Here is a 15,878-nt window from a genome sequence, read left to right on the forward strand (position 1 = left end):
TTATTGACGATGAAACACAGATATTGCATCGGAATTAAATAGAAAAGGCACAATGCCGACTTAAGTACAAGAAAACTGACTCTTCTTACTGATTATAGTTTGAACGATTCCTGAGCCACTAGTTATTGATTCCGATGCTTTACGTCAGGTTTACTGTATACCTTGGACCTTCTTATTGACGATGAAACAGAGAAATTGCATCGGAATTAAATACAAAAGGCACAATGCCGACATAAGTACAAGAAGACTGACTCTTCCTACTGTCTATGTTTTGAACCATTCCTGTGACACTAGTTGTGGATTCCTATGCTTCACATCAGGTTTACTGAATCCCTCTGACCTTCTTATTGACGATGAAACACAGAAATTGCATCGGAATTAAATACAATAGGCACAACGCCAACTTAATGACAAGAACACTGACTCTTCTTACTGACTATGTTTTGATCCATACCTGTGACACTAGTTATAGATTCCGATGCTTCACTTCAGGTTTACTGTATCCCTTGGACCTTCTTATTGACGATGAAACACAGAAATTGCATCGGAATTAAATACAAAAGGCAAAATGCGGACTTACGTACACGAAGACTGACTCTTCTTACTGCCTATGATTTGAACCATTCCTGTGACACTAGTTATAGATTCCGATGCTTCCCTTCAGGTTTGTTGTATCCCTCTGACCTTCTTATTGACGATGAAGCACAGAAATTGCATCGGAATTAAATAGAAAAGGCATAATGTCCACTTAAGTCCAAGAGGACTGACTCTTCTTACTGTCTATGTTTGATCCATTCCCTTGACACTAGTGATAGATTCCGATGCTTCACTCCAGGTTTACTGTATCCCTTGGAACATCTTATTGACGATGAAACACAGAAATTGCATCGGAATTAAATAGGAAAGGCACAACGCCGACTTAAGTACAAGAAGACTGACTCTTCTTACTGACTATGTTTTGAACCATTCCAGTGACACTAGTTATAGATTCCGATGCTTCACTTCAGGTTTGCTGTATACTTTGGACCTTCTTATTGACGATGAAACACAGAAATTGCGTCGGAATTAAATACAAAAGGCTCAATGCCGACTTACGTACACGAAGACTGACTCTTCCTACTGTCTATGTTTTGAACCATTCCTGTGACACTAGTTTTGGATTCCGATGCTTCACTTCAAGTTTACTGTATCCCTCTGACCTTCTTATTGACGATGAAACAGAGAAATTGCATCGGAATTAAATACAAAAGGCACAATGCCGACATAAGTACAAGAAGACTGACTCTTCCTACTGTCTATGTTTGAACCATTCCTGTGACACTAGTTGTGGATTCCTATGCTTCACATCAGGTTTACTGAATCCCTCTGACCTTCTTATTGACGATGAAACACAGACATTGCATCGGAATTAAATACAATAGGCACAACGCCAACTTAATGACAAGAACACTGACTCTTCTTACTGACTATGTTTTGATCCATACCTGTGACACTAGTTATAGATTCCGATGCTTCACTTCAGGTTTACTGTATCCCTTGGACCTTCTTATTGACGATGAAACACAGAAATTGCATCGGAATTAAATACAAAACGCAAAATGCCGACTTAAGTACACGAAGACTGACTCTTCTTACTGTCTATGTTTTGAACCATTCCTGTGACACTAGTTATAGATTCCTATGCTACATTCCAGGTTTACTGTATCCCTTTGACCTTCTTATTGACGATGAAACACAGAAATTGCATCGGAATTAAATACAAGAGGCGCAATGCCGACTTCAGTACAAGAAGACTGACTCTTTCTACTGACTATGTTTTGAACCATTCCTGAGACACTAGTTATAGATTCCGATGCTTCACCTCAGGTTTACTGTATCCCTCTGACCTTCTTATTGACGATGTAACACAGAAATTGCATCGGAATTAAATAGAAAAGGCACAATGCCGACTTAAGTACAAGAAGACTGACTCTTCTTACTGTCCTTGTTTTGAACCTTTCCTGTGACACTTGTCATAGATTCCGATGCTTCACTCCAGGTTTACTGTATCCCTTTGACCTTCTTATTGACGATGAAACACAGATATTGCATCGGAATTAAATAGAAAAGGCACAATGCCGACTTAAGTACAAGAAAACTGACTCTTCTTACTGATTATAGTTTGAACGATTCCTGGGCCACTAGTTATAGATTCCGATGCTTTACGTCAGGTTTACTGTATACCTTGGACCTTCTTATTGACGATGAAACAGAGAAATTGCATCGGAATTAAATACAAAAGGCACAATGCCGACATAAGTACAAGAAGACTGACTCTTCCTACTGTCTATGTTTTGAACCATTCCTGTGACACTAGTTGTGGATTCCTATGCTTCACATCAGGTTTACTGAATCCCTCTGACCTTCTTATTGACGATGAAACACAGAAATTGCATCGGAATTAAATACAATAGGCACAACGCCAACTTAATGACAAGAACACTGACTCTTCTTACTGACTATGTTTTGATCCATACCTGTGACACTAGTTATAGAATCCGATGCTTCACTTCAGGTTTACTGTATCCCTTGGACCTTCTTATTGACGATGAAACACAGAAATTGCATCGGAATTAAATACAAAAGGCAAAATGCGGACTTACGTACACGAAGACTGACTCTTCTTACTGCCTATGATTTGAACCATTCCTGTGACACTAGTTATAGATTCCGATGCTTCCCTTCAGGTTTGTTGTATCCCTCTGACCTTCTTATTGACGATGAAGCACAGAAATTGCATCGGAATTAAATAGAAAAGGCATAATGTCGACTTAAGTCCAAGAGGACTGACTCTTCTTACTGTCTATGTTTGATCCATTCCCTTGACACTAGTGATAGATTCCCATGCTTCACTCCAGGTTTACTGTATCCCTTGGAACATCTTATTGACGATGAAACACAGAAATTGCATCGGAATTAAATAGGAAAAGCACAATGCCGACTTAAGTACAAGAAGACTGACTCTTCTTACTGACTATGTTTTGAACCATTCCTGTGACACTAGTTATAGATTCCGATGCTTCACTTCAGGTTTGCTGTATACTTTGGACCTTCTTATTGACGATGAAACACAGAAATTGCGTCGGAATTAAATACAAAAGGCTCAATGCCGACTTACGTACACGAAGACTGACTCTTCCTACTGTCTATGTTTTGAACCATTCCTGTGACACTAGTTTTGGATTCCGATGCTTCACTTCAAGTTTACTGTATCCCTCTGACCTTCTTATTGACGATGAAACAGAGAAATTGCATCGGAATTAAATACAAAAGGCACAATGCCGACATAAGTACAAGAAGACTGACTCTTCCTACTGTCTATGTTTTGAACCATTCCTGTGACACTAGTTGTGGATTCCTATGCTTCACATCAGGTTTACTGAATCCCTCTGACCTTCTTATTGACGATGAAACACAGACATTGCATCGGAATTAAATACAATAGACACAACGCCAACTTAATGACAAGAACACTGACTCTTCTTACTGACTATGTTGTGATCCATACCTGTGACACTTGTTATAGATTCCGATGCTTCACTTCAGGTTTACTGTATCCCTTGGACCTTCTTATTGACGATGAAAGACAGAAATTGCATCGGAATTATATACAAAAGGCAAAATGCCGACTTAAGTACACGAAGACTGACTCTTCTTACTGTCTATGTTTTGAACCATTCCTGTGACACTAGTTATAGATTCCTATGCTACATTCCAGTTTTACTGTATCCCTTTGACCTTCTTATTGACGATGAAACACAGAAATTGCATCGGAAATAAATACAAAAGGCGCAATGCCGACTTCAGTACAAGAAGACTGACTCTTTCTACTGACTATGTTTTGAACCATTCCTGTGACACTAGTTATAGATTCCGATGCTTCACCTCAGGTTTACTGTATCCCTCTGACCTTCTTATTGACGATGAAACACAGAAATTGCATCGGAATTAAATAGAAAAGGCACAATGCCGACTTAAGTACAAGAAGACTGACTCTTCTTACTGTCCTTGTTTTGAACCTTTCCTGTGACACTTGTCATAGATTCCGATGCTTCACTCCAGGTTTACTGTATCCCTTTGACCTTCTTATTGACGATGAAACACAGATATTGCATCGGAATTAAATAGAAAAGGCACAATGCCGACTTAAGTACAAGAAAACTGTCTCTTCTTACTGATTATAGTTTGAACCATTCCTGAGCCACTAGTTATAGATTCCGATGCTTTACGTCAGGTTTACTGTATACCTTGGACCTTCTCATTGACGATGAAACAGAGAAATTGCATCGGAATTAAATACAAAAGGCACAATGCCGACATAAGTACAAGAAGACTGACTCTTCCTACTGTCTATGTTTTGAACCATTCCTGTGACACTAGTTGTGGATTCCTATGCTTCACATCAGGTTTACTGAATCCCTCTGACCTTCTTATTGACGATGAAACACAGAAATTGCATCGGAATTAAATACAATAGGCACAACGCCAACTTAATGACAAGAACACTGACTCTTCTTACTGACTATGTTTTGATCCATACCTGTGACACTAGTTATAGATTCCGATGCTTCACTTCAGGTTTACTGTATCCCTTGGACCTTCTTATTGACGATGAAACACAGAAATTGCATCGGAATTAAATACAAAAGGCAAAATGCGGACTTACGTACACGAAGACTGACTCTTCTTACTGCCTATGATTTGAACCATTCCTGTGACACTAGTTATAGATTCCGATGCTTCCCTTCAGGTTTGTTGTATCCCTCTGACCTTCTTATTGACGATGAAGCACAGAAATTGCATCGGAATTAAATAGAAAAGGCATAATGTCGACTTAAGTCCAAGAGGACTGACTCTTCTTACTGTCTATGTTTGATCCATTCCCTTGACACTAGTGATAGATTCCGATGCTTCACTCCAGGTTTACTGTATCCCTTGGAACATCTTATTGACGATGAAACACAGAAATTGCATCGGAATTAAATAGGAAAGGCACAATGCCGACTTAAGTACAAGAAGACTGACTCTTCTTACTGACTATGTTTTGAACCATTCCTGTGACACTAGTTATAGATTCCGATGCTTCACTTCAGGTTTGCTGTATACTTTGGACCTTCTTATTGACGATGAAACACAGAAATTGCGTCGGAATTAAATACAAAAGGCTCAATGCCGACTTACGTACACGAAGACTGACTCTTCCTACTGTCTATGTTTTGAACCATTCCTGTGACACTAGTTTTGGATTCCGATGCTTCACTACAAGTTTACTGTATCCCTCTGACCTTCTTATTGACGATGAAACAGAGAAATTGCATCGGAATTAAATACAAAAGGCACAATGCCGACATAAGTACAAGAAGACTGACTCTTCCTACTGTCTATGTTTTGAACCATTCCTGTGACACTAGTTGTGGATTCCTATGCTTCACATCAGGTTTACTGAATCCCTCTGACCTTCTTATTGACGATGAAACACAGACATTGCATCGGAATTAAATACAATAGGCACAACGCCAACTTAATGACAAGAACACTGACTCTTCTTACTGACTATGTTTTGATCCATACCGAGTGACACTAGGTATAGATTCCGATGCTTCACTTCAGGTTTACTGTATCCCTTGGACCTTCTTATTGACGATGAAACACAGAAATTGCATCGGAATTAAATACAAAAGGCAAAATGCCGACTTAAGTACACGAAGACTGACTCTTCTTACTGTCTATGTTTTGAACCATTCCTGTGACAATAGTTATAGATTCCTATGCTACATTCCAGGTTTACTGTATCCCTTTGACCTTCTTATTGACGATGAAACACAGAAATTGCATCGGAATTAAATACAAAAGGCGCAATGCCGACTTCAGTACAAGCAGACTGACTCTTTCTACTGACTATGTTTTGAACCATTCCTGTGACACTAGTTATAGATTCCGATGCTTCACCTCAGGTTTACTGTATCCCTCTGACCTTCTTATTGACGATGAAACACAGAAATTGCATCGGAATTAAATAGAAAAGGCACAATGCCGACTTAAGTACAAGAAGACTGACTCTTCTTACTGTCCTTGTTTTGAACCTTTCCTGTGACACTTGTCATAGATTCCGATGCTTCACTCCAGGTTTACTGTATCCCTTTGACCTTCTTATTGACGATGAAACACAGATATTGCATCGGAATTAAATAGAAAAGGCACAATGCCGACTTAAGTACAAGAAAACTGACTCTTCTTACTGATTATAGTTTGAACCATTCCTGAGCCACTAGTTATAGATTCCGATGCTTTACGTCAGGTTTACTGTATACCTTGGACCTTCTCATTGACGATGAAACAGAGAAATTGCATCGGAATTAAATACAAAAGGCACAATGCCGACATAAGTACAAGAAGACTGACTCTTCCTACTGTCTATGTTTTGAACCATTCCTGTGACACTAGTTGTGGATTCCTATGCTTCACATCAGGTTTATTGAATCCCTCTGACCTTCTTATTGACGATGAAACACAGAAATTGCATCGGAATTAAATACAATAGGCACAACGCCAACTTAATTACTAGAACACTGACTCTTCTTACTGACTATGTTTTGATCCATACCTGTGACACTAGTTATAGATTCCGATGCTTCACTTCAGGTTTACTGTATCCCTTGGACCTTCTTATTGACGATGAAACACAGAAATTGCATCGGAATTAAATACAAAAGGCAAAAATGCGGACTTAAGTACACGAAGACTGACTCTTCTTACTGCCTATGATTTGAACCATTCCTGTGACACTAGTTATAGATTCCGATGCTTCACTTCAGGTTTACTGTATCCCTTGGACCTTCTTATTGACGATGAAACACAGAAATTGGCTCGGAATAAAATACAAAAGGCACAATGCCGACTTCAGTACAAGAGGACTGACTCTTCTTACTGACTATGTTTTGAACCATTCCTGTTACACTAGTTATAGATTCCGATGCTTCACCTCAGGTTTACTGTATCCCTCTGACCTTCTTATTGACGATGAAACACAGAAATTGCATCGGAATTAAATAGAAAAGGCACAATGCCGACTTAAGTACAAGAAGACTGACTCTTCTTATTGTCCTTGTTTTGAACCTTTCCTGTGACACTTGTTATAGATTCCGATGCTTCACTCCAGGTTTACTGTATCCCTTTGACCTTCTTATTGACGATGAAACACAGATATTGCATCGGAATTAAATAGAAAAGGCACAATGCCGACTTAAGTACAAGAAAACTGACTCTTCTTACTGATTATAGTTTGAACCATTCCTGAGCCACTAGTTATAGATTCCGATGCTTTACGTCAGGTTTACTGTATACCTTGGACCTTCTTATTGACGATGAAACAGAGAAATTGCATCGGAATAAGTACAAAAGGCACAATGCCGACATAAGTACAAGAAGACTGACTCTTCCTACTGTCTATGTTTTGAACCATTCCTGTGACACTAGTTGTGGATTCCTATGCTTCACATCAGGTTTACTGAATCCCTCTGACCTTCTTATTGACGATGAAACACAGAAATTGCATCGGAATTAAATACAATAGGAACAACGCCAACTTAATGACAAGAACACTGACTCTTCTTACTGACTATGTTTTGATCCATACCTGTGACACTAGTTATAGATTCCGATGCCTCACTTCAGGTTTACTGTATCCCTTGGACCTTCTTATTGACGATGAAACACAGAAATTGCATCGGAATTAAATACAAAAGGCAAAATGCGGACTTAAGTACACGAAGACTGACTCTTCTTACTGCCTATGATTTGAACCATTCCTGTGACACTAGTTATAGATTCCGATGCTTCCCTTCAGGTTTGTTGTATCCCTCTGACCTTCTTATTGACGATGAAGCACAGAAATTGCATCGGAATTAAATAGAAAAGGCATAATGTCGACTTAAGTCCAAGAGGACTGACTCTTCTTACAGTCTATGTTTGATCAATTCCCTTGACACTAGTGATAGATTCCGATGCTTCACTCCAGGTTTACTGTATCCCTTGGAACATCTTATTGACGATGAAACACAGAAATTGCATCGGAATTAAATAGGAAAGGCACAATGCCGACTTAAGTACAAGAAGACTGGCTCTTCTTACTGACTATGTCTTGAACCATTCCTGTGACACTAGTTATAGATTCCGATGCTTCACTTCAGGTTTGCTGTATACTTTGGACCTTCGTATTGACGATGAAACACAGAAATTGCGTCGGAATTAAATACAAAAGGCTCAATGCCGACTTACGTACACGTAGACTGACACTTCCTACTGTCTATGTTTTGAACCATTCCTGTGACACTAGTTTTGGATTGCGATGCTTCGCTTCAGGTTTACTGTATCCCTTGGACCTTCTTATTGACGATGAAACACAGAAATTGCATCGGAATTAAATACAAAAGGCACAATGCCGACTTCAGTACAAGAAGACTTATACTTCTTACTGACTATGTTTTGAACCATTCCTGTGACACTAGTTATAGATTCCGATGCTTCACTTCAGGTTTACTGTATACTTTGGACCTTCTTATTGACGATGAAACACAGAAATTGCGTCGGAATTAAATACAAAAGGCTCAATGCCGACTTACGTACACGTAGACTGACACTTCCTACTGTCTATGTCTTGAACCATTCCTGTGACACTAGTTATAGATTCCGATGCTTTACGTCAGGTTTACTGTATCCCTCTGACCTTCTTATTGACGATGAAACACAGAAATTGCATCGGAATTAAATACAAAAGGCACAATGCCGACTTAAGTACAAGAAGACTTATACTTCTTACTGACTATGTTTTGAACCATTCCTGTGACACTAGTTATAGATTCCGATGCTTCACTTCAGGTTTACTGTATCCCTTGGACCTTCGTATTGACGATGAAACACAGAAATTGCATCGGAAGTAAATACAAAAGGCAAAATGCCGACTTAAGTACACGAAGACTGACTCTTCTTACTGTCTATGTTTTGAACCATTCCTGTGACACTAGTTATAGATTCCTATGCTACATTCCCGGTTTACTGTATCCCTTTGACCTTCTTATTGACGATGAAACACAGAAATTGCATCGGAATTAAATAGGAAAGGCACAATGCCGACTTAAGTACAAGAAGACTGACTCTTCTTACTGATTATAGTTTGAACCATTCCTGAGACACTAGTTATAGATTCCGATGCTTCACTTCAGGTATGCTGTATACTTTGGACATTTTTATTGACGATGAAACACAGAAATTGCGTCGGAATTAAATACAAAAGGCTCAATGCCGACTTACGTACACGAAGACTGACTCTTCCTACTGTCTATGTTTTGAACCATTCCTGTGACACTAGTTTTGGATTCCGATGCTTCACTTCAAGTTCACTGTATCCCTCTGACCTTCTTATTGACGATGAAACACAGAAATTGCATCGGAATCAAATACAAAAGGCACAATGCCGACTTAAGTACAAGAAGACTGACTCTTCCTACTGTCTATGTTTTGAACCATTCCTGTAACGCTAGTTATAGATTCCGATGCTTCACTTTAGGTTTACTGTATCCCTCTGACCTTATTGCCGATGAAACACAGAAATTGCATTGGAACTAAATACCAAAGGCACAATGCCGACTTAAGGACAAGAAGACTGACTCTTCTTACTGACTATGTTTGAACCATTCCTGTGACACTAGTTATAGATTCCGATGCTTCACTTCAGGTTTACTGTATCCCTCTGACCTTCTTATTGACGATGAAACACAGAAATTGCATCGGAATTAAATACAAATGGCAAAATGCCGACTTAAGTACACGAAGACTGACTCTTCTTACTGTCTATGTTTTGAACCATTCCTGCGACACTAGTTATATATTCCTATGCTACATTCCAGGTTTACTGTATCCCTTTGACCTTCTTATTGACGATGAAACACAGAAATTGCATCGGAATTAAATACAAAAGGCACAATGCCGACTTCAGTACAAGAGGACTGACTCTTCTTACTGACTATGTTTTGAACCATTCCTGTGACACTAGTTATAGATTCCGATGCTTCACCTCAGGTTTACTGTATCCCTCTGACCTTCTTATTGACGATGAAACACAGAAATTGCATCGGAATTAAATACAATAGGCACAACGCCAACTTAATGACAAGAACACTGACTCTTCTTACTGACTATGTTTTGATCCATACCTGTGACACTAGTTATAGATTCCGATGCTTCACTTCAGGTTTACTGTATCCCTTGGACCTTCTTATTGACGATGAAACACAGAAATTGCATCGGAATTAAATACAAAAGGCAAAATGCGGACTTACGTACACGAAGACTGACTCTTCTTACTGCCTATGATTTGAACCATTCCTGTGACACTAGTTATAGATTCCGATGCTTCCCTTCAGGTTTGTTGTATCCCTCTGACCTTGTTATTGACGATGAAGCACAGAAATTGCATCGGAATTAAATAGAAAATGCATAATGTCGACTTAAGTCCAAGAGGACTGACTCTTCTTACTGTCTATGTTTGATCCATTCCCTTGACACTAGTGATAGATTCCGATGCTTCACTCCAGGTTTACTGTATCCCTTGGAACATCTTATTGACGATGAAACACAGAAATTGCATCGGAATTAAATAGGAAAGGCACAATGCCGACTTAAGTACAAGAAGACTGACTCTTCTTACTGACTATGTTTTGAACCATTCCTGTGACACTAGTTATAGATTCCGATGCTTCACTTCAGGTTTGCTGTATACTTTCGACCTTCTTATTGACGATGAAACACAGAAATTGCGTCGGAATTAAATACAAAAGGCTCAATGCCGACTTACGTACACGAAGACTGACTCTTCCTACTGTCTATGTTTTGAACCATTCCTGTGACACTAGTTTTGGATTCCGATGCTTCACTACAAGTTTACTGTATCCCTCTGACCTTCTTATTGACGATGAAACAGAGAAATTGCATCGGAATTAAATACAAAAGGCACAATGCCGACATAAGTACAAGAAGACTGACTCTTCCTACTGTCTATGTTTTGAACCATTCCTGTGACACTAGTTGTGGATTCCTATGCTTCACATCAGGTTTACTGAATCCCTCTGACCTTCTTATTGACGATGAAACACAGACATTGCATCGGAATTAAATACAATAGGCACAACGCCAACTTAATGACAAGAACACTGACTCTTCTTACTGACTATGTTTTGATCCATACCGAGTGACACTAGTTATAGATTCCGATGCTTCACTTCAGGTTTACTGCATCCCTTGGACCTTCTTATTGACGATGAAACACAGAAATTGCATCGGAATTAAATACAAAAGGCAAAATGCCGACTTAAGTACACGAAGACTGACTCTTCTTACTGTCTATGTTTTGAACCATTCCTGTGACACTAGTTATAGATTCCTATGCTACATTCCAGGTTTACTGTATCCCTTTGACCTTCTTATTGACGATGAAACACAGAAATTGCATCGGAATTAAATACAAAAGGCGCAATGCCGACTTCAGTACAAGCAGACTGACTCTTTCTACTGACTATGTTTTGAACCATTCCTGTGACACTAGTTATAGATTCCGATGCTTCACCTCAGGTTTACTGTATCCCTCTGACCTTCTTATTGACGATGAAACACAGAAATTGCATCGGAATTAAATAGAAAAGGCACAATGCCGACTTAAGTACAAGAAGACTGACTCTTCTTACTGTCCTTGTTTTGAACCTTTCCTGTGACACTTGTCATAGATTCCGATGCTTCACTCCAGGTTTACTGTATCCCTTTGACCTTCTTATTGACGATGAAACACAGATATTGCATCGGAATTAAATAGAAAAGGCACAATGCCGACTTAAGTACAAGAAAACTGACTCTTCTTACTGATTATAGTTTGAACCATTCCTGAGCCACTAGTTATAGATTCCGATGCTTTACGTCAGGTTTACTGTATACCTTGGACCTTCTCATTGACGATGAAACAGAGAAATTGCATCGGAATTAAATACAAAAGGCACAATGCCGACATAAGTACAAGAAGACTGACTCTTCCTACTGTTTATGTTTTGAACCATTCCTGTGACACTAGTTGTGGATTCCTATGCTTCACATCAGGTTTACTGAATCCCTCTGACCTTCTTATTGACGATGAAACACAGAAATTGCATCGGAATTAAATACAATAGGCACAACGCCAACTTAATGACAAGAACACTGACTCTTCTTACTGACTATGTTTTGATCCATACCTGTGACACTAGTTATAGATTCCGATGCTTCACTTCAGGTTTACTGTATCCCTTGGACCTTCTTATTGACGATGAAACACAGAAATTGCATCGGAATTAAATACAAAAGGCAAAATGCGGACTTAAGTACACGAAGACTGACTCTTCTTACTGCCTATGATTTGAACCATTCCTGTACACTAGTTATAGATTCCGATGCTTCCCTTCAGGTTTGTTGTATCCCTCGGACCTTCTTATTGACGATGAAGCACAGACATTGCATCGGAATTAAATAGAAAAGGCATAATGTCGACTTAAGTCCAAGAGGACTGACTCTTCTTACTGTCTATGTTTGATCCATTCCCTTGACACTAGTGATAGATTCCGATGCTTCACTCCAGGTTTACTGTATCCCTTGGAACATCTTATTGACGATGAAACACAGAAATTGCATCGGAATTAAATAGGAAAGGCACAATGCCGACTTAAGTACAAGAAGACAGACTCTTCTTACTGACTATGTTTTGAACCATTCCTGAGACACTAGTTATAGATTCCGATGCTTCACTTCAGGTTTGCTGTATACTTTGGACCTTCTTATTGACGATGAAACACAGAAATTGCGTCGGAATTAAATACAAAAGGCTCAATGCCGACTTACGTACACGAAGACTGACTCTTCATACTGTCTATGTTTTGAACCATTCCTGTGACACTAGTTTTGGATTCCGATGCTTCACTTCAAGTTTACTGTATCCCTCTGACCTTCTTATTGACGATGAAACACAGAAATTGCATCGGAATTAAATACAAAAGGCACAATGCCGACTTAAGTACAAGAAGACTTATTCTTCTTACTGACTATGTTTTGAACCATTCCTGTGACACTAGTTATAGATTCCGATGCTTCACTTCAGATTTACTGTATCCCTTGGACTTTCTTATTGACGATGAAACACAGAAATTGCATCGGAATTAAATACAAAAGGCAAAATGCCGACTTAAGTACACGAAGACTGACACTTCTTACTGTCTATGTTTTGAACCATTCCTGTGACACTAGTTATAGATTCCTATGCTACATTCCAGGTTTACAGTATCCCTTTGACCTTCTTATTGACGATGAAACACAGAAATTGCATCGGAATTAAATACAAAAGGCACAATGCCGACTTCAGTACAAGAAGACTGACTCTTCTTACTCACTATGTTTTGAACCATTCCTGTGACACTAGTTATAGATTCCGATGCTTCACCTCAGGTTTACTGTATCCCTCTGACCTTCTTATTGACGATGAAACACAGAAATTGCATCGGAATTAAATAGAAAAGGCACAATGCCGACTTAAGTACTAGAAGACTGACTCTTCTTACTGTCCTTGTTTTGAACCTTTCCTGTGACACTTGTTATAGATTCCGATGCTTCACTCCAGGTTTACTGTATACCTTGGACCTTCTTATTGACGATGAAACACAGATATTGCATCGGAATTAAATAGAAAAGGCAGAATGCCGACTTAAGTACAAGAAAACTGACTCTTCTTACTGATTATAGTTTGAACCATTCCTGAGCCACTAGTTATAGATTCCGATGCTTTACGTCAGGTTTACTGTATACCTTGGACCTTCTTATTGACGATGAAACAGAGAAATTGCATCGGAATTAAATACAAAAGGCACAATGCCGACTTAAGTACAAGAAGACTGACTCTTCCTACTGTCTATGTTTTGAACCATTCCTGTGACACTAGTTGTGGATTCCTATGCTTCACATCAGGTTTACTGAATCCCTCTGACCTTCTTATTGACGATGAAACACAGAAATTGCATCGGAATTAGATACAATAGGCACAACGCCAACTTAAGGACAAGAACACTGACTCTTCCTACTGACTATGTTTTGATCCATACCTGTGACACTAGTTATAGATTCCATGCTTCACTGCAGGTTTACTGTATCCCTTGGACCTTCTTATTGACGATGAAACACAGAAATTGCATCGGAATTAAATACAAAAGGCAAAAATGCGGACTTAAGTACACGAAGACTGACTCTTCTTACTGCCTATGATTTGAACCATTCCTGTGACACTAGTTATAGATTCCGATGCTGCCCTTCAGGTTTGTTGTATCCCTCTGACCTTCTTATTGACGATGAAGCACAGAAATTGCATCGGAATTAAATAGAAAAGGCATAATGTCGACTTAAGTCAAAGAGGACTGACTCTTCTTACTGTCTATGTTTGATCCATTCCCTTGACACTAGTGATAGATTCCGATGCTTCACTCCAGGTTTACTGTATCCCTTGGAACATCTTATTGACGATGAAACACAGAAATTGCATCGGAATTAAATACAAAAGGCACAAGGCCGACTTCAGTACAAGAAGACTGACTCTTCTTACTGACTATGTTTTGAACCATTCCTGTGCCACTAGTTATACATTCCGATGCTTCACCTCAGGTTTACTGTATCCCTCTGACCTTCTTATTGACGATGAAACACAGAAATTGCATCGGAATTAAATAGAAAAGGCACAATGCCGACTTAAGTACAAGAAGACTGACTCTTCTTACTGTCCTTGTTTTGAACCTTTCCTGTGACACTTGTTATAGATTCCGATGCTTCACTCCAGGTTTACTGTATCCCTTGGACCTTCTTATTGACGATGAAACACAGATATTGCATCGGAATTAAATAGAAAAGGCACAATGCCGACTTAAGTACAAGAAAACTGACTCTTCTTACTGATTATAGTTTGAACCATTCCTGAGCCACTAGTTATAGATTCCGATGCTTTACGTCAGGTTTACTGTATACCTTGGACCTTCTTATTGACGATAACACAGAGAAATTGCATCGGAATTAAATACAACTGGCACAATGCCGACTTAAGTACAAGAAGACAGACTCTTCCTACTGTCTATGTTTTGAACCATTCCTGTGACACTAGTTGTGGATTCCTATGCTTCACATCAGGTTTACTGAATCCCTCTGACCTTCTTATTGACGATGAAACTCAGAAATAGCATCGGAATTAAATACAAAAGGCACAATGCCGACTTAAGTACAAGAAGACTGACTCTTCTTACTGTCTATGTTTTGAACCATTCCATTGACACTAGTTACAGATTCCGATGCTTCACTCCAGGTTTACTGTATCCCTTGGACCTTCTTATTGACGATGAAGCACAGAAATTGCATCGGAATTAAATACAAATGGCAAAATGCCGACTTAAGTACACGAAGACTGACTCTTCTTACTGTCTATGTTTTGAACCATTCCTGTGACACTAGTTATATATTCCTATGCTACATTCCAGGTTTACTGTATCCCTTTGACCTTCTTATTGACGATGAAACACAGAAATTGGCTCGGAATTAAATACAAAAGGCACAATGCCGACTTCAGTACAAGAGGACTGACTCTTCTTACTGACTATGTTTTGAACCATTCCTGTTACACTAGTTATAGATTCCGATGCTTCACCTCAGGTTTACTGTATCCCTCTGACCTTCTTGTTGACGATGAAACACAGAAATTGCATCGGAATTAAATAGAAAAGGCACAATGCCGACTTAAG

Source organism: Schistocerca americana, chromosome 4 (genome assembly GCF_021461395.2).
Source record: "Schistocerca americana isolate TAMUIC-IGC-003095 chromosome 4, iqSchAmer2.1, whole genome shotgun sequence".
NCBI lineage: Eukaryota > Metazoa > Arthropoda > Insecta > Orthoptera > Acrididae > Schistocerca > Schistocerca americana.